The sequence below is a fragment of the Taudactylus pleione genome, unplaced genomic scaffold (genome assembly GCF_031769625.1).
Source record: "Taudactylus pleione unplaced genomic scaffold, aTauple2 ptg000634l, whole genome shotgun sequence".
Lineage (NCBI taxonomy): Eukaryota > Metazoa > Chordata > Amphibia > Anura > Myobatrachidae > Taudactylus > Taudactylus pleione.
In genome coordinates, this window is record NW_028285036.1 from 2,016,898 (window position 1) to 2,038,538 (window position 21,641).

A 21,641-nucleotide genomic window follows, 5' to 3' on the forward strand; every position below is an offset into this window, starting at 1 on the left:
ATCTCTGTAGCCGGTCCCCTCCTATGTATGCAGTGCTGTACATGTCTCTATAGCCGGGCCTCTCCTATGTATGCAGTGCTGTACGTGTCTCTGTAGCCGGGTCCCTCCCATGTATGCAGTGCTGTATGTGTCTCTGTAGCCGGGCCTCTCCTATGTATGCAGTGCTGTACGTGTCTCTGTAGCCGGCCTCTCCTATGTATGCAGTGCTGTATGTGTCTCTGTAGCTGGGCCCCTCCTATGTATGCAGTGCTGTACGTGTCTCTGTAGACGGGCCTCTCCTATGTATGCTGTACGTGTCTCTGTAGCCGGGCCTCTCCTATGTATGCAGTGCTGTACACGTCTCTGTAGCCGGTCCTCTCCTCTGTATGCAGTGCTGTACATGTCTCTGTAGCCGGGCCCCTCCTATGTATGCAGTGCTGTACGTGTCTCTGTAGCCGGCCTCTCCTATGTATGCAGTGCTGTACACGTCTCTGTAGCCGGGCCTCCCCTATGTATGCAGTGCTGTACGTGTCTCTGTAGCCGGGCCCCTCCTATGTATGCAGTGCTGTACGTGTCTCTGTAGCCGGCCTCTCCTATGTATGCAGTGCTGTATGTGTCTCTGTAGCCGGGCCTCTCCTATGTATGCAGTGCTGTACGTGTCTCTGTAGCCAGCCTCTCCTATGTATGTAGTGCTGTACGTGTCTCCGTAGCCGGGCCTCTCCTATGTATGCAGTGCTGTACGTGTCTCTGTAGCCGGGCCTCTCCTATGTATGCAGTGCTGTAAGTGTCTCTGTAGCAGGGCCTCTCCTATGTATGCAGTGCTGTACACGTCTCTGTAGCCGGGCCTCCCCTATGTATGCAGTGCTGTACGTGTCTCTGTAGCCGGGCCCCTCCTATGTATGCAGTGCTGCACGTGTCTCTGTAGCCGGCCTCTCCTATGCATGCAGTGCTGTATGTGTCTCTGTAGCCGGGCCTCTCCTATGTATGCAGTTCTGTACGTGTCTCTGTAGCCGGCCTCTCCTATGTATGCAGTGCTGTACGTGTCTCTGTAGCCGGGCCCCTCCTATGTATGCAGTGCTGTACGTGTCTCTGTAGCCGGGCCTCTCCTATGTATGCAGTGCTGTACGTGTCTCTGTAGCCGGGCCTCTCCTATGTATGCAGTGCTGTACGTGTCTCTGTAGCCGGGCCTCTCCTATGTATGCAGTGCTGTACGTGTCTCTGTAGCCGGGCCCCTCCTATGTATGCAGTGCTGTACACGTCTCTGTAGCCAGGCCCCTCCCATGTATGCAGTGCTGTACGTGTCTCTGTAGCCGTGCCTCTCCTATGTATGCAGTGCTGTACACGTCTCTGTAGTCGGGCCCCTCCTATGTATGCAGTGCTGTACACGTCTCTGTAGCCAGGCCTCTCCTATGTATGCAGTGCTGTAAACGTCTCTGTAGCCGGGCCTATCCTATGTATGCAGTGCTGTACGTGTCTGCGCAGCCGGGCCTCTCCTATGTATGCAGTGCTGTACGTGTCTGCGTAGTCGGGCCTCTCCTATGTATGCAGTGCTGTAAACGTCTCTGTAGCTGGGCCTCTCCTATGTATGCAGTGCTGTACACATCTCTGTAGCCGGGCCCCTCCTATGTATGCAGTGCTGTACATGTCTCTATAGCCGGGCCTCTCCCATGTTTGCAGTGCTGTACGTGTCTCTGTAGCCGGGCCCCTCCCATGTATGCAGTGCTGTACGTGTCTCTGTAGCCGGGCCTCTCCTATGTATGCAGTGCTGTACGTGTCTCTGTAGCCGGCCTCTCCTATGTATGCAGTGCTGTACACGTCTCTGTAGCCGGCCCCTCCTATGTATGCAGTGCTGTACGTGTCTCTGTAGCCGGCCTCTCCTATGTATGCAGTGCTCTACGTGTCTCTGTAGCCGGGCCTCTCCTATGTATGCAGTGCTGTACGTGTCTCTGTAGCCGGGCCTCTCCTATGTATGCAGTGCTGTACGTGTCTCTGCAGCCCGGCCTCTCCTATGTATGCAGTGCTGTACGTCTCTCTGTAGCCGGGCCCCTCCTATGTATGCAGTGCTGTAAACGTCTCTGTAGCCGGGCCCCTCCTATGTATGCAGTGCTGTACATGTCTCTGTAGCCGGGCCCCTCCTATGTATGCAGTGCTGTACACGTCTCTGTAGCCAGCCTCTCCTATGTATGCAGTGCAGCACATGTCTCTGTAGCCGGGCCTCTCCTATGTATGCAGTGCTGTACGTGTCTCCATAGTCGGGCCTCTCCTATGTATGCAGTGCTGTACACGTCTCTGTAGCCGGGCCTCCCCTATGTATGCAGTGCTGTACACGTCTCTTTAGCCGGCCTCTCCTATGTATGCAGTGCTGTCCACGTCTCTGTAGCCGGGCCTCTCCTATGTATGCAGTGCTGCACACGTCTCTGTAGCCGGGCCTCCCCTATGTATGCAGTGCTGTACACGTCTCTGTAGCCGGGCCTCTCCTATGTATGCAGTGCTGTACATGTCTCTGTAGCCGGGCCTCCCCTATGTATGCAGTGCTGTACGTGTCTCTGTAGCCGGGCCCCTCCTATGTATGCAGTGCTGAACGTGTCTCTGTAGCCGGGCCCCTCCTATGTATGCAGTGCTGAACGTGTCTCTGTAGCCGGGCCCCTCCTATGTATGCAGTGCTGTACGTGTCTCTGTAGCTGGGCCTCTCCTATGTATGCAGTGTTGTAAGTGTCTCCGTAGCCGGGCCTCGCCTATGTATGCAGTGCTGTACATGTCTCTGTAACCCGGCCTCTCCTATGTAAGCAGTGCTGTACGTGTCTCTGTAGCAGGGCCCCTCCTATGTATGCAGTGCTGTACACATCTATGTAGCAGGGCCTCTCCTATGTATGCAGTGCTGTAAACTTCTCTGTAGCCTGCCTCTACTATGTATGCAGTGCTGTACATGTCTCTGTAGCCGGGCCTCCCCTATGTATGCAGTGCTGTACGTGTCTCTGTAGCCGGGCCCCTCCTATGTATGCAGTGCTGTACGTGTCTCTGTAGCCGAGCCCCTCCTATGTATGCAGTGCTGTACGTGTCTCTGTAGCCGGGCCCCTCCTATGTATGCAGTGCTGTACGTGTCTCTGTAGCCGGGCCTCCCCTATGTATGCAGTGCTGTTCGTGTCTCTGTAGCCGGGCCCCTCCTATGTATGCAGTGCTGTACGTGTCTCTGTAGCCGGACCTCTCCTATGTATGCAGTGCTGTACGTGTCTCTGTAGCCGGGCCCCTCCTATGTATGCAGTGCTGTACGTGTCTCTGTAGCCGGGCCTCTCCTAAGTATGCAGTGCTGTACGTGTCTCTGTAGCCGGGCCCCTCCTATGTATGCAGTGCTGTATGTGTCTCTGTAGCCGGGCCTCTCCTATGTATGCAGTGCTGTAAGTGTCTCCGTAGCCGGGCCTCGCCTATGTATGCAGTGCTGTACATATCTCTGTAGCCCGGCCTCTCCTATGTATGCAGTGCTGTACGTGTCTCTGTAGCCGGGCCTCTCCTATGTATGCAGTGCTGTACGTGTCTCTGTAGCCGGGCCCCTCCTATGTATGCAGTGCTGTACACATCTCTGTAGCAGGGCCTCTCCTATGTATGCAGTGCTGTAAACGTCTCTGTAGCCGGCCTATACTATGTATGCAGTACTGTACATGTCTCTGTAGCCGGGCCTCCCCTATGTATGCAGTGCTGTACGTGTCTCTGTAGCCGGGCCCCTCCTATGTATGCAGTGCTGTACGTGTCTCTGTAGCCGGGCCCCTCCTATGTATGCAGTGTTGTACGTGTCTCTATAGCCGGGCCCCTCCTATGTATGCAGTGCTGTACGTGTCTCTGTAGCCGGGCCTCCCCTATGTATGCAGTGCTGTACATGTCTCTGTAGCCGGGCCTCTCCTATGTATGCAGTGCTGTACGTGTCTCTGTAGCCGGGCCCCTCCTATGTATGCAGTGCTGTACGTGTCTCTGTAGCCGGACCTCTCCTATGTATGCAGTGCTGTACGTGTCTCTGTAGCCGGGCCCCTCCTATGTATGCAGTGCTGTACGTGTCTCTGTAGCCGGGCCTCTCCTAAGTATGCAGTGCTGTACGTGTCTCTGTAGCCGGGTCCCTCCTATGTATGCAGTGCTGTACATGTCTCTGTAGCCGGGCCTCTCCTATGTATGCAGTGCTGTACATGTCTCTGTAGCCGGGCCTCTCCTTTATATACAGTGCTGTAAGTGTCTCCGTAGCCGGGCCTCGCCTATGTATGCAGTGCTGTACATGTCTCTGTAGCCCGGCCTCTCCTATGTATGCAGTGCTGTACGTGTCTCTGTAGCCGGGCCCCTCCTATGTATGCAGAGCTGTACACGTCTCTGTAGCCGGGCCTCTCCTATGTATGCAGTGCTGTACGTGTCTCCGTAGCCGGCCTCTCCTATGTATGCAGTGCTGTACACGTCTCTGTAGCCGGGCCTTCCCTATGTATGCAGTGCTGTAAACGTCTCTGTAGCCGGCCTCTACTATGTATGCAGTGCTGTACACGTCTCTGTAGCCGGGCCTCTCCTATGTATGCAGTGCTGTACGTGTCTCTGTAGCCGGGCCTCCCCTATGTATGCAGTGCTGTACGTGTCTCTGTAGCCGGGCCTCTCCTATGTATGCAGTGCTTTACACGTCTCTGTAGCCGGGCCCCTCCTATGTATGCAGTGCTGTACGTGTCTCTGTAGCCGGGCCTCTCCTATGTATGCAGTGCTGTACGTGTCTCTGTTGCCGGGCCCCTCCTATGTATGCAGTGCTATTCGTGTCTCTGTAGCCGGACCCCTCCTATGTATGCAGTGCTGTACAAGTCTCTGTAGCCGGCCTCTCCTATGTATGCAGTGCTGTACACGTCTCTGTAGCCGGGCCCCTCCTATGTATGCAGTGCTGTACGTGTCTCTGTAGCCGGGCCCCTCCTATGTATGCAGTGCTGTACGTGTCTCTGTAGCCGGGCCTCTCCTATGTATGCAGTGCTGTACACGTCTCTGTAGCCGGGCCCCTCCTATGTATGCTGTGCTGTACGTGTCTCTGTAGCCGGGCCTCTCCTATGTATGCAGTGCTGTACACGTCTCTGTAGCCGGGCCTCTCCTCTGTATGCAGTGCTGTACATGTCTCTGTAGCCGGGCCCCTCCTATGTATGCAGTGCTGTACGTGTCTCTGTATCCGGCCTCTCCTATGTATGCAGTGCTGTACGTGTCTCTGTAGCCGGGCCCCTCCTATGTATGCAGTGCTGTACGTGTCTCTGTAGCCGGGCCTCTCCTATGTATGCAGTGCTGTACACGTCTCTGTAGCCGGGCCCCTCCTATGTATGCAGTGCTGTACGTGTCTCTGTAGCCGGGCCTCTCCTATGTATGCTGTATGTGTCTCGGTAGCCGGGCCTCTCCTATGTATGCAGTGCTGTACACGTCTCTGTAGCCGGGCCTCTCCTCTGTATGCAGTGCTGTACACGTCTCTGTAGCCAGGCCTCCCCTATGTATACAGTGCTGTACGTGTCTCTGTAGCCGGGCCCCTCCTATGTATGCAGTGCTGTACGTGTCTCTGTAGCCGGCCTCTCCTATGTATGCAGTGCTGTATGTGTCTCTGTAGCCGGGCCTCTCCTATGTATGCAGTGCTGTACGTGTCTCTGTAGCCGGCCTCTCCTATGTATGCAGTGCTGTATGTGTCTCTGGTGCCGGGCCCCTCCTATGTATGCAGTGCTGTACGTGTCTCTGTAGCTGGGCCTCTCCTATGTATGCAGTGCTGTACACGTCTCTGTAGCCGGGCCCCTCCTATGTATGCAGTGCTGTACGTGTCTCTGTAGCCGGCCTCTCCTATGTATGCAGTGCTGTACGTGTCTCCGTAGCCGGGCCTCTCCTATGTATGCAGTGCTGTACGTGTCTCTGCAGCCGGGCCTCTCCTAGGTATGCAGTGCTGTAAGTGTCTCTGTAGCCGGGCCTCTCCTATGTATGCAGTGCTGTACACGTCTCTGTAGCCGGGCCTCCCCTATGTATGCAGTGCTGTACGTGTCTCTGTAGCCGGGCCCCTCCTATGTATGCAGTGCTGCACGAGTCTCTGTAGCCGGCCTCTCCTATGCATGCAGTGCTGTATGTGTCTCTGTAGCCGGGCCTCTCCTATGTATGCAGTGCTGTACGTGTCTCTGTAGCCGGCCTCTCCTATTTATGCAGTGCTGTACGTGTCTCTGTAGACGGGCCCCTCCTATGTATGCAGTGCTCTACGTGTCTCTGTAGCCGGGCCTCTCCTATGTATGCAGTGCTGTACGTGTCTCTGTAGCCGGGCCTCTCCTATGTATGCAGTGCTGTACGTGTCTCTGTAGCCGGGTCCCTCCTATGTATGCAGTGCTGTACACGTCTCTGTAGCCAGGCCCCTCCCATGTATGCAGTGCTGTACGTGTCTCTGTAGCCGGGCTTCTCCTATGTATGCAGTGCTGTACACGTCTCTGTAGCCGGGCCCCTCCTATGTATGCAGTGCTGTACACGTCTCTGTAGCCAGGCCTCTCCTATGTATGCAGTGCTGTAAACGTCTCTGTAGCCGGGCCTATCCTATGTATGCAGTGCTGTACACATCTCTGTAGACGGTCCCCTCCTATGTATGCAGTGCTGTACATGTCTCTATAGCCGGGCCTCTCCTATGTATGCAGTGCTGTACGTATCTCTGTAGCCGGGCCCCTCCCATGTATGCAGTGCTGTACGTGTCTCTGAAGCCGGGCCTCTCCTATGTATGCAGTGCTGTACGTGTCTCTGTAGCCGGCCTCTCCTATGTATGCAGTGCTGTACACGTCTCTGTAGCCGGGCCTCTCCTATGTATGCAGTGCTGTACACGTCTCTGTAGCCGGGCCTCTCCTATGTATGCAGTGCTGTACGTGTCTCTGTAGCCGGGCCTCTCCTATGTATGCACTGCTGTACGTGTCTCTGTAGCCGGCCTCTCCTATGTATGCAGTGCTGTATGTGTCTCTGTAGCCGGGCCCCTCCTATGTATGCAGTGCTGTACGTGTCTCTGTAGCCGGGCCTCTCCTATGTATGCTGTGCGTGTCTCTGTAGCCGGGCCTCTCCTATGTATGCAGTGCTGTACACGCCTCTGTAGCCGGGCCTCCCCTATGTATTCAGTGCTGTACGTGTCTCTGTAGCCGGGCCCCTCCTATGTATGCAGTGCTGTACGTGTCTCTGTAGCCGGCCTCTCCTATGTATGCAGTGCTGTATGTGTCTCTGTAGCCGGGCCTCTCCTATGTATGCAGTGCTGTACGTGTCTCTGTAGCCGGGCCTCTCCTATGTATGCAGTGCTGTACGTGTCTCTGTAGCCGGGCCTATCCTATTTATGCAGTGCTGTTCACATCTCTGTAGCCGGTCCCCTCCTATGTATGCAGTGCTGTACATGTCTCTGTAGCCGGGCCTCTCCTATGTATGCAGTGCTGTACGTGTCTCTCTAGCCGGGCCCCTCCCATGTATGCAGTGCTGTACGTGTCTCTGTAGCCGGGCCTCTCCTATGTATGCAGTGCTGTACGTGTCTCTGTAGCCGGCCTCTCCTATGTATGCAGTGCTGTATGTGTCTCTGTAGCCGGGCCCCTCCTATGTATGCAGTGCTGTACGTGTCTCTGTAGCCGGGCCTCTCCTATGTATGCTGTACGTGTCTCTGTAGCCGGGCCTCTCCTATGTATGCAGTGCTGTACACGTCTCTGTAGCCGGGCCTCTCCTCTGTATGCAGTGCTGTACATGTCTCTGTAGCCGGGCCCCTCCTATGTATGCAGTGCTGTACTTGTCTCTGTAGCCGGCCACTCCTATGTATGCAGTGCTGTACACGTCTCTGTAGCCGGGCCTCCCCTATGTATGCAGTGCTGTACGTGTCTCTGTAGCCGGGCCCCTCCTATGTATGCAGTGCTGTACTTGTCTCTGTAGCCGGCCACTCCTATGTATGCAGTGCTGTACACGTCTCTGTAGCCGGGCCTCCCCTATGTATGCAGTGCTGTACGTGTCTCTGTAGCCGGGCCCCTCCTATGTATGCAGTGCTGTATGTGTCTCTGTAGCCGGGCCTCTCCTATGTATGCAGTGCTGTACGTGTCTCTGTAGCCGGCCTCTCCTATGTATGCTGTGCTGTATGTGTCTCTGTAGCCGGGCCCCTCCTATGTATGCAGTGCTGTACGTGTCTCTGTAGCCGGGCCTCTCCTATGTAAGCAGTGCTGTACACGTCTCTGTAGCCGGGCCCCTCCTATGTATGCAGTGCTGTACGTGTCTCTGTAGCCGGCCTCTCCTATGTATGCAGTGCTGTACGTGTCTCCGTAGCCGGGCCTCTCCTATGTATGCAGTGCTGTAAGTGTCTCTGTAGCCGGGCCTCTCCTATATATGCAGTGCTGTAAGTGTCTCTGTAGCCGGGCCTCTCCTATGTATGCAGTGCTGTACACGTCTCTGTAGCCGGGCCTCCCCTATGTATGCAGTGCTGTACGTGTCTCTGTAGCCGGCCTCTCCTATGTATGCAGTGCTGTACGTGTCTCTGTAGCCGGGCCCCTCCTATGTATGCAGTGCTGTACGTGTCTCTGTAGCCGGGCCTCTCCTATGTATGCAGTGCTGTACGTGTCTCTGTAGCCGGGCCTCTCCTATGTATGCAGTGCTGTGCACGTCTCTGTAGCCGGGCCTCTCCTATGTATGCAGTGCTGTACACGTCTCTGTAGCCGGGCCCCTCCTACGTATGCAGTGGTGTACGTGTCTCTGTAGCCGGCCTCTCCTATGTATGGAGTGCTGTACACGTCTCTGTAGCCGGGCCCCTCCTATGTTTGAAGTGCTGTACGTCTCTGTAGCCGGACCTCTCCTATGTATGCAGTGCTGTTCGTGTCTCTGTAGCCGGGCCCCTCCTATGTATGCAGTGCTGTACGTGTCTCTGTAGCCGGGCCTGTCCTATGTATGCAGTGCTGTACCTGTCTCTGTAGCCGGGTCCCTCCTATGTATGCAGTGCTGTACATGTCTCTGTAGCCGGGCCTCTCCTATGTATGCAGTGCTGTACATGTCTCTGTAGCCGGGCCTCTCCTATGTATGCAGTGCTGTAAGTGTCTCCGTAGCCGGGCCTCGCCTATGTATGCAGTGCTGTACATGTCTCTGTAGCCCGGCCTCTCCTATGTATGCAGTGCTGTACGTGTCTCTGTAGCCGGGCCCCTCCTATGTATGCAGTGCTGTACACGTCTCTGTAGCCGGGCCTCTCCTATGTATGCAGTGCTGTACGTGTCTCCGTAGCCGGCCTCTCCTATGTATGCAGTGCTGTACACGTCTCTGTAGCCGGGCCTTCCCTATGTATGCAGTGCTGTAAACGTCTCTGTAGCCGGCCTCTACTATGTATGCAGTGCTGTACGTGTCTCTGTAGCCGGGCCTCTCCTATGTATGCAGTGCAGTACGTGTCTCTGAAGCCAGGCCCCTCCTATGTATGCAGTGCTGTACGTGTCTCTGTATATCCGGGCCTCTCCTATGTATGCAGTGTTGTACGTGTCTCCGTAGCCGGGCCTCTCCTATGTATGCAGTGCTGTACGTGTCTCTGTAGCCGGGCCCCTCCTATGTATGCAGTGCTGTACACGTCTCTGTAGCCGGGCCTCTCCTATGTATGCAGTGCTGTACACATCTCTGTAGCCGGGCCTCTCCTATGTATGCAGTGCTGTATGTGTCTCTGTAGCCGGGCCTCTCCTATGTATGCAGTGCTGTACACGTCTCTGTAGCCGGCCTCTCCTATGTATGCAGTGCTGTACACGTCTCTGTAGCCGGGCCCCTCCTATGTATGCAGTGCTGTACGTGTCTCTGTAGCCGGGCCTCTCCTATGTATGCAGTACTGTACGTGTCTCTGTAGCCGGGCCCCTCTTATGTATGCAGTGCTGTACGTGTCTCTGTATATCCGGGCCTCTCCTATGTATGTTGTGCTGTACGTGTCTCCGTAGCCGGGCCTCTCCTATGTATGCAGTGCTGTACGTGTCTCTGTAGCCGGGCCCCTCCTATGTATGCAGTGCTGTACACGTCTCTGTAGCCGGGCCTCTCCTATGTATGCAGTGCTGTACGTGTCTCTAGCCGGGCCTCTCCTATGTATGCAGTGCTGTACACGTCTCTGTAGCCGGGCCTCTCCTATGTATGCAGTGCTGTACACGTCTCTGTAGCCGGGCCCCTCCTATGTATGCAGTGCTGTACGTGTCTCTGTAGCCGGGCCCCTCCTATGTATGCAGTGCTGTACGTGTCTCTGTAGCCGGGCCTCTCCTATGTATGCAGTGCTGTACACGTCTCTGTAGCCGGGCCCCTCCTATGTATGCTGTGCTGTACGTGTCTCTGTAGCCGGGCCTCTCCTATGTATGCAGTGCTGTACACGTCTCTGTAGCCGGGCCTCTCCTCTGTATGCAGTGCTGTACATGTCTCTGTAGCCGGGCCCCTCCTATGTATGCAGTGCTGTACGTGTCTCTGTAGCCGGCCTCTCCTATGTATGCAGTGCTGTACGTGTCTCTGTAGCCGGGCCCCTCCTATGTATGCAGTGCTGTACGTGTCTCTGTAGCCGGGCCTCTCCTATGTATGCAGTGCTGTACACGTCTCTGTAGCCGGGCCCCTCCTATGTATGCAGTGCTGTACGTGTCTCTGTAGCCGGGCCTCTCCTATGTATGCTGTATGTGTCTCTGTAGCCGGGCCTCTCCTATGTATGCAGTGCTGTACACGTCTCTGTAGCCGGGCCTCTCCTCTGTATGCAGTGCTGTACACGTCTCTGTAGCCAGGCCTCCCCTATGTATGCAGTGCTGTACGTGTCTCTGTAGCCGGGCCCCTCCTATGTATGCAGTGCTGTACGTGTCTCTGTAGCTGGGCCTCTCCTATGTATGCAGTGCTGTACACGTCTCTGTAGCCGGGCCCCTCCTATGTATGCAGTGCTGTACGTGTCTCTGTAGCCGGCCTCTCCTATGTATGCAGTGCTGTACGTGTCTCCGTAGCCGGGCCTCTCCTATGTATGCAGTGCTGTACGTGTCTCTGCAGCCGACCCTCTCCTAGGTATGCAGTGCTGTAAGTGTCGGTTTAGCCGGGCCTCTCCTATGTATGCAGTGCTGTACACGTCTCTGTAGCCGGGCCTCCCCTATGTATGCAGTGCTGTACGTGTCTCTGTAGCCGGGCCCCTCCTATGTATGCAGTGCTGCACGTGTCTCTGTAGCCGGCCTCTCCTATGCATGCAGTGCTGTATGTGTCTCTGTAGCCGGGCCTCTCCTATGTATGCAGTGCTGTACGTGTCTCTGTAGCCGGCCTCTCCTATGTATGCAGTGCTGTACGTGTCTCTGTAGCCGGGCCCCTCCTATGTATGCAGTGCTGTACGTGTCTCTGTAGCCGGGCCTCTCCTATGTATGCAGTGCTGTACGTGTCTCTGTAGCCGGGCCTCTCCTATGTATGCAGTGCTGTACGTGTCTCTGTAGCCGGGTCCCTCCTATGTATGCAGTGCTGTACACGTCTCTGTAGCCAGGCCCCTCCCATGTATGCAGTGCTGTACGTGTCTCTGTAGCCGGGCCTCTCCTATGTATGCAGTGCTGTACACGTCTCTGTAGCCGGGCCCCTCCTATGTATGCAGTGCTGTACACGTCTCTGTAGCCAGGCCTCCCCTATGTATGCAGTGCTGTAAACGTCTCTGTAGCCGGGCCTATCCTATGTATGCAGTGCTGTACACATCTCTGTAGACGGTCCCCTCCTATGTATGCAGTGCTGTACATGTCTCTATAGCCGGGCCTCTCCTATGTATGCAGTGCTGTACGTATCTCTGTAGCCGGGCCCCTCCCATGTATGCAGTGCTGTACGTGTCTCTGTAGCCGGGCCTCTCCTATGTATGCAGTGCTGTACGTGTCTCTGTAGCCGGCCTCTCCTATGTATGCAGTGCTGTACACGTCTCTGTAGCCGGGCCTCTCCTATGTATGCAGTGCTGTACACGTCTCTGTAGCCGGGCCTCTCCTATGTATGCAGTGCTGTACGTGTCTCTGTAGCCGGGCCTCTCCTATGTATGCAGTGCTGTACGTGTCTCTGTAGCCGGCCTCTCCTATGTATGCAGTGCTGTATGTGTCTCTGTAGCCGGGTCCCTCCTATGTATGCAGTGCTGTACGTGTCTCTGTAGCCGGGCCTCTCCTATGTATGCTGTGCGTGTCTCTGTAGCCGGGCCTCTCCTATGTATGCAGTGCTGTACACATCTCTGTAGCCGGGCCTCTCCTCTGTATGCAGTGCTGTACATGTCTCTGTAGCCGGGCCCCTCCTATGTATGCAGTGCTGTACGTGTCTCTGTAGCCGGCCTCTCCTATGTATGCAGTGCTGTACACGTCTCTGTAGCCGGGCCTCCCCTATGTATGCAGTGCTGTACGTGTCTCTGTAGCCGGGCCCCTCCTATGTATGCAGTGCTGTACGTGTCTCTGTAGCCGGCCTCTCCTATGTATGCAGTGCTGTATGTGTCTCTGTAGCCGGGCCTCTCCTATGTATGCAGTGCTGTACGTGTCTCTGTAGCCGGGCCTCTCCTATGTATGCAGTGCTGTACGTGTCTCTGTAGCCGGGCCTCTCCTATGTATGCAGTGCTGTAAACGTCTCTGTAGTCGGGCCTATCCTATGTATGAAGTGCTGTTCACATCTCTGTAGCCGGTCCCCTCCTATGTATGCAGTGCTGTACATGTCTCTGTAGCCGGGCCTCTCCTATGTATGCAGTGCTGTACGTGTCTCTGTAGCCGGCCTCTCCTATGTATGCAGTGCTGTATGTGTCTCTGTAGCCGGGCCCCTCCTATGTATGCAGTGCTGTACGTGTCTCTGTAGCCGGGCCTCTCCTATGTATGCTGTACGTGTCTCTGTAGCCGGGCCTCTCCTATGTATGCAGTGCTGTACACGTCTCTGTAGCCGGGCCTCTCCTCTGTATGCAGTGCTGTACATGTCTCTGTAGCCGGGCCCCTCCTATGTATGCAGTGCTGTACTTGTCTCTGTAGCCGGCCACTCCTATGTATGCAGTGCTGTACACATCTCTGTAGCCGGGCCTCCCCTATGTATGCAGTGCTGTACGTGTCTCTGTAGCCGGGCCCCTCCTATGTATGCAGTGCTGTACGTGTCTCTGTAGCCGGCCTCTCCTATGTATGCAGTGCTGTATGTGTCTCTGTAGCCGGGCCTCTCCTATGTATGCAGTGCTGTACGTGTCTCTGTAGCCGGCCTCTCCTATGTATGCTGTGCTGTATGTGTCTCTGTAGCCGGGCCCCTCCTATGTATGCAGTGCTGTACGTGTCTCTGTAGCCGGGTATCTCCTATGTAAGCAGTGCTGTACACGTCTCTGTAGCCGGGCCCCTCCTATGTATGCAGTGCTGTACATGTCTCTGTAGCCGGCCTCTCCTATGTATGCAGTGCTGTACGTGTCTCCGTAGCCGGGCCTCTCCTATGTATGCAGTGCTGTAAGTGTCTCTGTAGCCGGGCCTCTCCTATGTATGCAGTGCTGTAAGTGTCTCTGTAGCCGGGCCTCTCCTATGTATGCAGTGCTGTACACGTCTCTGTAGCCGGGCCTCCCCTATGTATGCAGTACTGTACGTGTCTCTGTAGCCAGCCTCTCCTATGTATGCAGTGCTGTACGTGTCTCTGTAGCCGGGCCCCTCCTATGTATGCAGTGCTGTACGTGTCTCTGTAGCCGGGCCTCTCCTATGTATGCAGTGCTGTACGTGTCTCTGTAGCCGGGCCTCTCCTATGTATGCAGTGCTGTGCACGTCTCTGTAGCCGGGCCTCTCCTATGTATGCAGTGCTGTACACGTCTCTGTAGCCGGGCCCCTCCTACGTATGCAGTGGTGTACGTGTCTCTGTAGCCGGCCTCTCCTATGTATGGAGTGCTGTACACGTCTCTGTAGCCGGGCCCCTCCTATGTTTGAAGTGCTGTACGTCTCTGTAGCCGGACCTCTCCTATGTATGCAGTGCTGTTCGTGTCTCTGTAGCCGGGCCCCTCCTATGTATGCAGTGCTGTACGTGTCTCTGTAGCCGGGCCTGTCCTATGTATGCAGTGCTGTACCTGTCTCTGTAGCCGGGTCCCTCCTATGTATGCAGTGCTGTACATGTCTCTGTAGCCGGGCCTCTCCTATGTATGCAGTGCTGTACATGTCTCTGTAGCCGGGCCTCTCCTATGTATGCAGTGCTGTAAGTGTCTCCGTAGCCGGGCCTCGCCTATGTATGCAGTGCTGTACATGTCTCTGTAGCCCGGCCTCTCCTATGTATGCAGTGCTGTACGTGTCTCTGTAGCCGGGCCCCTCCTATGTATGCAGTGCTGTACACGTCTCTGTAGCCGGGCCTCTCCTGTGTATGCAGTGCTGTACGTGTCTCCGTAGCTGGCCTCTCCTATGTATGCAGTGCTGTACACGTCTCTGTAGCCGGGCCTTCCCTATGTATGCAGTGCTGTAAACGTCTCTGTAGCCGGCCTCTACTATGTATGCAGTGCTGTACGTGTCTCTGTAGCCGGGCCTCTCCTATGTATGCAGTGCAGTACGTGTCTCTGTAGCCAGGCCCCTCCTATGTATGCAGTGCTGTACGTGTCTCTGTATATCCGGGCCTCTCCTATGTATGCAGTGTTGTACGTGTCTCCGTAGCCGGGCCTCTCCTATGTATGCAGTGCTGTACGTGTCTCTGTAGCCGGGCCCCTCCTATGTATGCAGTGCTGTACACGTCTCTGTAGCCGGGCCTCTCCTATGTATGCAGTGCTGTACACATCTCTGTAGCCGGGCCTCTCCTATGTATGCAGTGCTGTATGTGTCTCTGTAGCCGTGCCTCTCCTATGTATGCAGTGCTGTACACGTCTCTGTAGCCGGCCTCTCCTATGTATGCAGTGCTGTACACGTCTCTGTAGCCGGGCCCCTCCTATGTATGCAGTGCTGTACGTGTCTGTGTAGCCGGGCCCCTCCTATGTATGCAGTGCTGTACGTGTCTCTGTAGCCGGGCCTCTCCTATGTATGCAGTGCTGTACACGTCTCTGTAGCCGGGCCTCTCCTATGTATGCAGTGCTGTACGTGTCTCTGTAGCCGGGCCTCTCCTATGTATGCAGTGCTGTATGTGTCTCTGTAGCCGGGCCTCTCCTATGTATGCAGTGCTGTACACGTCTCTGTAGCCGGGCCTCTCCTACGTATGCAGTGCTGTACACGTCTCTGTAGCCGGGCCCCTCCTATGTATGCAGTGCTGTATGTGTCTCTGTAGCCGGGCCTCTCCTATGTATGCAGTGCTGTACACGTCTCTGTAGCCGGCCTCTCCTATGTATGCAGTGCTGTACACGTCTCTGTAGCCGGGCCCCTCCTATGTATGCAGTGCTGTACGTGTCTCTGTAGCCGGGCCTCTCCTATGTATGCAGTACTGTACGTGTCTCTGTAGCCGGGCCCCTCTTATGTATGCAGTGCTGTACGTGTCTCTGTATATCCGGGCCTCTCCTATGTATGTTGTGCTGTACGTGTCTCCGTAGCCGGGCCTCTCCTATGTATGCAGTGCTGTACGTGTCTCTGTAGCCGGGCCCCTCCTATGTATGCAGTGCTGTACACGTCTCTGTAGCCGGGCCTCTCCTATGTATGCAGTGCTGTACACGTCTCTGTAGCCGGGCCTCTCCTATGTATGCAGTGCTGTACGTGTCTCTGTAGCCGGGCCTCTCCTATGTATGCAGTGCTGTACACGTCTCTGTAGCCGGGCCTCTCCTATGTATGCAGTGCTGTACACGTCTCTGTAGCCGGGCCCCTCCTATGTATGCAGTGCTGTACGTGTCTGTGTAGCCGGGCCCCTCCTATGTATGCAGTGCTGTACGTGTCTCTGTAGCCGGGCCTCTCCTATGTATGCAGTGCTGTACACGTCTCTGTAGCCGGGCCCCTCCTATGTATGCTGTGCTGTACGTGTCTCTGTAGCCGGGCCTCTCCTATGTATGCAGTGCTGTACACGTCTCTGTAGCCGGGCCTCTCCTCTGTATGCAGTGCTGTACATGTCTCTGTAGCCGGGCCCCTCCTATGTATGCAGTGCTGTACGTGTCTCTGTAGCCGGGCCTCTCCTATGTATGCAGTGCTGTACACGTCTCTGTAGCCGGGCCCCTCCTATGTATGCAGTGCTGTACGTGTCTCTGTAGCCGGGCCTCTCCTATGTATGCTGTATGTGTCTCTGTAGCCGGGCCTCTCCTATGTATGCAGTGCTGTACACGTCTCTGTAGCCGGGCCTCTCCTCTGTATGCAGTGCTGTACACGTCTCTGTAGCCAGGCCTCCCCTATGTATGCAGTGCTGTACGTGTCTCTGTAGCCGGGCCCCTCCTATGTATGCAGTGCTGTACGTGTCTCTGTAGCTGGGCCTCTCCTATGTATGCAGTGCTGTACACGTCTTTGTAGCCGGGCCCCTCCTATGTATGCAGTGCTGTACGTGTCTCTGTAGCCGGCCTCTCCTATGTATGCAGTGCTGTACGTGTCTCCGTAGCCGGGCCTCTCCTATGTATGCAGTGCTGTACGTGTCTCTGCAGCCGGGCCTCTCCTAGGTATGCAGTGCTGTAAGTGTCTCTGTAGCCGGGCCTCTCCTATGTATGCAGTGCTGTACACGTCTCTGTAGCCGGGCCTCCCCTATGTATGCAGTGCTGTACGTGTCTCTGTAGCCGGGCCCCTCCTATGTATGCAGTGCTGCACGTGTCTCTGTAGCCGGCCTCTCCTATGCATGCAGTGCTGTATGTGTCTCTGTAGCCGGGCCTCTCCTATGTATGCAGTGCTGTACGTGTCTCTGTAGCCGGCCTCTCCTATGTATGCAGTGCTGTACGTGTCTCTGTAGCCGGGCCCCTCCTATGTATGCAGTGCTGTACGTGTCTCTGTAGCCGGGCCTCTCCTATGTATGCAGTGCTGTACGTGTCTCTGTAGCCGGGCCTCTCCTATGTATGCAGTGCTCTACGTGTCTCTGTAGCCGGGTCCCTCCTATGTATGCAGTGCTGTACACGTCTCTGTAGCCAGGCCCCTCCCATGTATGCAGTGCTGTACGTGTCTCTGTAGCCGGGCCTCTCCTATGTATGCAGTGCTGTACACGTCTCTGTAGCCGGGCCCCTCCTATGTATGCAGTGCTGTACACGTCTCTGTAGCCAGGCCTCTCCTATGTATGCAGTGCTGTAAACGTCTCTGTAGCCGGGCCTATCCTATGTATGCAGTGCTGTACACATCTCTGTAGACGGTCCCCTCCTATGTATGCAGTGCTGTACATGTCTCTATAGCCGGGCCTCTCCTATGTATGCAGTGCTGTACGTATCTCTGTAGCCGGGCCCCTCCCATGTATGCAGTGCTGTACGTGTCTCTGTAGCCGGGCCTCTCCTATGTATGCAGTGCTGTACGTTTCTCTGTAGCCGGCCTCTCCTATGTATGCAGTGCTGTACACGTCTCTGTAGCCGGGCCTCTCCTATGTATGCAGTGCTGTACACGTCTCTGTAGCCGGGCCTCTCCTATGTATGCAGTGCTGTACGTGTCTCTGCAGCCGGGCCTCTCCTATGTATGCAGTGCTGTACGTGTCTCTGTAGCCGGCCTCTCCTATGTATGCAGTGCTGTATGTGTCTCTGTAGCCGGGCCCCTCCTATGTATGCAGTGCTGTACGTGTCTCTGTAGCCGGGCCTCTCCTATGTATGCTGTGCGTGTCTCTGTAGCCGGGCCTCTCCTATGTATGCAGTGCTGTACACGTCTCTGTAGCCGGGCCTCTCCTCTGTATGCAGTGCTGTACATGTCTCTGTAGCCGGGCCCCTCCTATGTATGCAGTGCTGTACGTGTCTCTGTAGCCGGCCTCTCCTATGTATGCAGTGCTGTACACGTCTCTGTAGCCGGGCCTCCCCTATGTATGCAGTGCTGTACGTGTCTCTGTAGCCGGGCCCCTCCTATGTATGCAGTGCTGTACGTGTCTCTGTAGCCGGCCTCTCCTATGTATGCAGTGCTGTATGTGTCTCTGTAGCCGGGCCTCTCCTATGTATGCAGTGCTGTACGTGTCTCTGTAGCCGGGCCTCTCCTATGTATGCAGTGCTGTACGTGTCTCTGTAGCCGGGCCTCTCCTATGTATGCAGTGCTGTAAACGTCTCTGTAGCCGGGCCTATCCTATGTATGAAGTGCTGTTCACATCTCTGTAGCCGGTCCCCTCCTATGTATGCAGTGCTGTACATGTCTCTGTAGCCGGGCCTCTCCTATGTATGCAGTGCTGTACGTGTCTCTGTAGCCGGGCCCCTCCCATGTATGCAGTGCTGTACGTGTCTCTGTAGCCGGGCCTCTCCTATGTATGCAGTGCTGTACGTGTCTCTGTAGCCGGCCTCTCCTATGTATGCAGTGCTGTATGTGTCTCTGTAGCCGGGCCCCTCCTATGTATGCAGTGCTGTACGTGTCTCTGTAGCCGGGCCTCTCCTATGTATGCTGTACGTGTCTCTGTAGCCGGGCCTCTCCTATGTATGCAGTGCTGTACACGTCTCTGTAGCCGGGCCTCTCCTCTGTATGCAGTGCTGTACATGTCTCTGTAGCCGGGCCCCTCCTATGTATGCAGTGCTGTACTTGTCTCTGTAGCCGGCCACTCCTATGTATGCAGTGCTGTACACGTCTCTGTAGCCGGGCCTCCCCTATGTATGCAGTGCTGTACGTGTCTCTGTAGCCGGGCCCCTCCTATGTATGCAGTGCTGTACGTGTCTCTGTAGCCGGCCTCTCCTATGTATGCAGTGCTGTATGTGTCTCTGTAGCCGGGCCTCTCCTATGTATGCAGTGCTGTAAGTGTCTCTGTAGCCGGGCCTCTCCTATGTATGCAGTGCTGTAAGTGTCTCTGTAGCCGGGCCTCTCCTATGTATGCAGTGCTGTACACGTCTCTGTAGCCGGGCCTCCCCTATGTATGCAGTGCTGTACGTGTCTCTGTAGCCGGGCCTCTCCTATGTATGCAGTGCTGTACGAGTCTCTGTAGCCGGCCTCTCCTATGTATGCAGTGCTGTACGTGTCTCTGTAGCCGGGCCCCTCCTATGTATGCAGTGCTGTACGTGTCTCTGTAGCCGGGCCTCTCCTATGTATGCAGTGCTGTACGTGTCTCTGTAGCCGGGCCTCTCCTATGTATGCAGTGCTGTACACGTCTCTGTAGCCGGGCCCCTCCTACGTATGCAGTGGTGTACGTGTCTCTGTAGCCGGCCTCTCCTATGTATGCAGTGCTGTACACGTCTCTGTAGCCGGGCCCCTCCTATGTTTGCAGTGCTGTACGTCTCTGTAGCCGGACCTCTCCTATGTATGCAGTGCTGTTCGTGTCTCTGTAGCCGGGCCCCTCCTATGTATGCAGTGCTGTACGTGTCTCTGTAGCCGGGCCTCTCCTATGTATGCAGTGCTGTACCAGTCTCTGTAGCCGGGTCCCTCCTATGTATGCAGTGCTGTACATGTCTCTGTAGCCGGGCCTCTCCTATGTATGCAGTGCTGTACATGTCTCTGTAGCCGGGCCTCTCCTATGTATGCAGTGCTGTAAGTGTCTCCGTAGCCGGGCCTCGCCTATGTATGCAGTGCTGTACATGTCTCTGTAGCCCGGCCTCTCCTATGCATGCAGTGCTGTACGTGTCTCTGTAGCCGGGCCCCTCCTATGTATGCAGTGCTGTACACGTCTCTGTAGCCGGGCCTCTCCTATGTATGCAGTGCTGTACGTGTCTCTGTAGCCGGCCTCTCCTATGTATGCAGTGCTGTACGTGTCTCTGTAGCCGGCCTCTCCTATGTATGCAGTGCTGTATGTGTCTCTGTAGCCGGGCCCCTCCTATGTATGCAGTGCTGTACGTGTCTCTGTAGCCGGGCCTCTCCTATGTATGCTGTACGTGTCTCTGTAGCCGGGCCTCTCCTATGTATGCAGTGCTGTACACGTCTCTGTAGCCGGGCCTCTCCTCTGTATGCAGTGCTGTACATGTCTCTGTAGCCGGGCCCCTCCTATGTATGCAGTGCTGTACTTGTCTCTGTAGCCGGCCACTCCTATGTATGCAGTGCTGTACACGTCTCTGTAGCCGGGCCTCCCCTATGTATGCAGTGCTGTACGTGTCTCTGTAGCCGGGCCCCTCCTATGTATGCAGTGCTGTACGTGTCTCTGTAGCCGGCCTCTCCTATGTATGCAGTGCTGTATGTGTCTCTGTAGCCGGGCCTCTCCTATGTATGCAGTGCTGTACGTGTCTCTGTAGCCGGCCTCTCCTATGTATGCTGTGCTGTATGTGTCTCTGTAGCCGGGCCCCTCCTATGTATGCAGTGCTGTACGTGTCTCTGTAGCCGGGCCTCTCCTATGTAAGCAGTGCTGTACACGTCTCTGTAGCCGGGCCCCTCCTATGTATGCAGTGCTGTACGTGTCTCTGTAGCCGGCCTCTCCTATGTATGCAGTGCTGTACGTGTCTCCGTAGCCGGGCCTCTCCTATGTATGCAGTGCTGTAAGTGTCTCTGTAGCCGGGCCTCTCCTATGTATGCAGTGCTGTAAGTGTCTCTGTAGCCGGGCCTCTCCTATGTATGCAGTGCTGTACACGTCTCTGTAGCCGGGCCTCCCCTATGTATGCAGTGCTGTACGTGTCTCTGTAGCCGGGCCTCTCCTATGTATGCAGTGCTGTACGAGTCTCTGTAGCCGGCCTCTCCTATGTATGCAGTGCTGTACGTGTCTCTGTAGCCGGGCCCCTCCTATGTATGCAGTGCTGTACGTGTCTCTGTAGCCGGGCCTCTCCTATGTATGCAGTGCTGTACGTGTCTCTGTAGCCGGGCCTCTCCTATGTATGCAGTGCTGTGCACGTCTCTGTAGCCGGGCCTCTCCTATGTATGCAGTGCTGTACACGTCTCTGTAGCCGGGCCCCTCCTACGTATGCAGTGGTGTACGTGTCTCTGTAGCCGGCCTCTCCTATGTATGCAGTGCTGTACACGTCTCTGTAGCCGGGCCCCTCCTATGTTTTGCAGTGCTGTACGTCTCTGTAGCCGGACCTCTCCTATGTATGCAGTGCTGTTCGTGTCTCTGTAGCCGGGCCCCTCCTATGTATGCAGTGCTGTACGTGTCTCTGTAGCCGGGCCTCTCCTATGTATGCAGTGCTGTACCAGTCTCTGTAGCCGGGTCCCTCCTATGTATGCAGTGCTTTACATGTCTCTGTAGCCGGGCCTCTCCTATGTATGCAGTGCTGTACATGTCTCTGTAGCCGGGCCTCTCCTATGTATGCAGTGCTGTAAGTGTCTCCGTAGCCGGGCCTCGCCTATGTATGCAGTGCTGTACATGTCTCTGTAGCCCGGCCTCTCCTATGCATGCAGTGCTGTACGTGTCTCTGTAGCCGGGCCCCTCCTATGTATGCAGTGCTGTACACGTCTCTGTAGCCGGGCCTCTCCTATGTATGCAGTGCTGTACGTGTCTCCGTAGCCGGCCTCTCCTATGTATGCAGTGCTGTACACGTCTCTGTAGCCGGGCCTTCCCTATGTATGCAGTGCTGTAAACGTCTCTGTAGCCGGCCTCTACTATGTATGCAGTGCTGTACGTGTCTCTGTAGCCGGGCCTCTCCTATGTATGCAGTGCAGTACGTGTCTCTGTAGCCAGGCCCCTCCTATGTATGCAGTGCTGTACGTGTCTCTGTATATCCGGGCCTCTCCTATGTATGCAGTGTTGTACGTGTCTCCGTAGCCGGGCCTATTCTATGTATGCAGTGCTGTACGTGTCTCTGTAGCCGGGCCCCTCCTATGTATGCAGTGCTGTACACGTCTCTGTAGCCG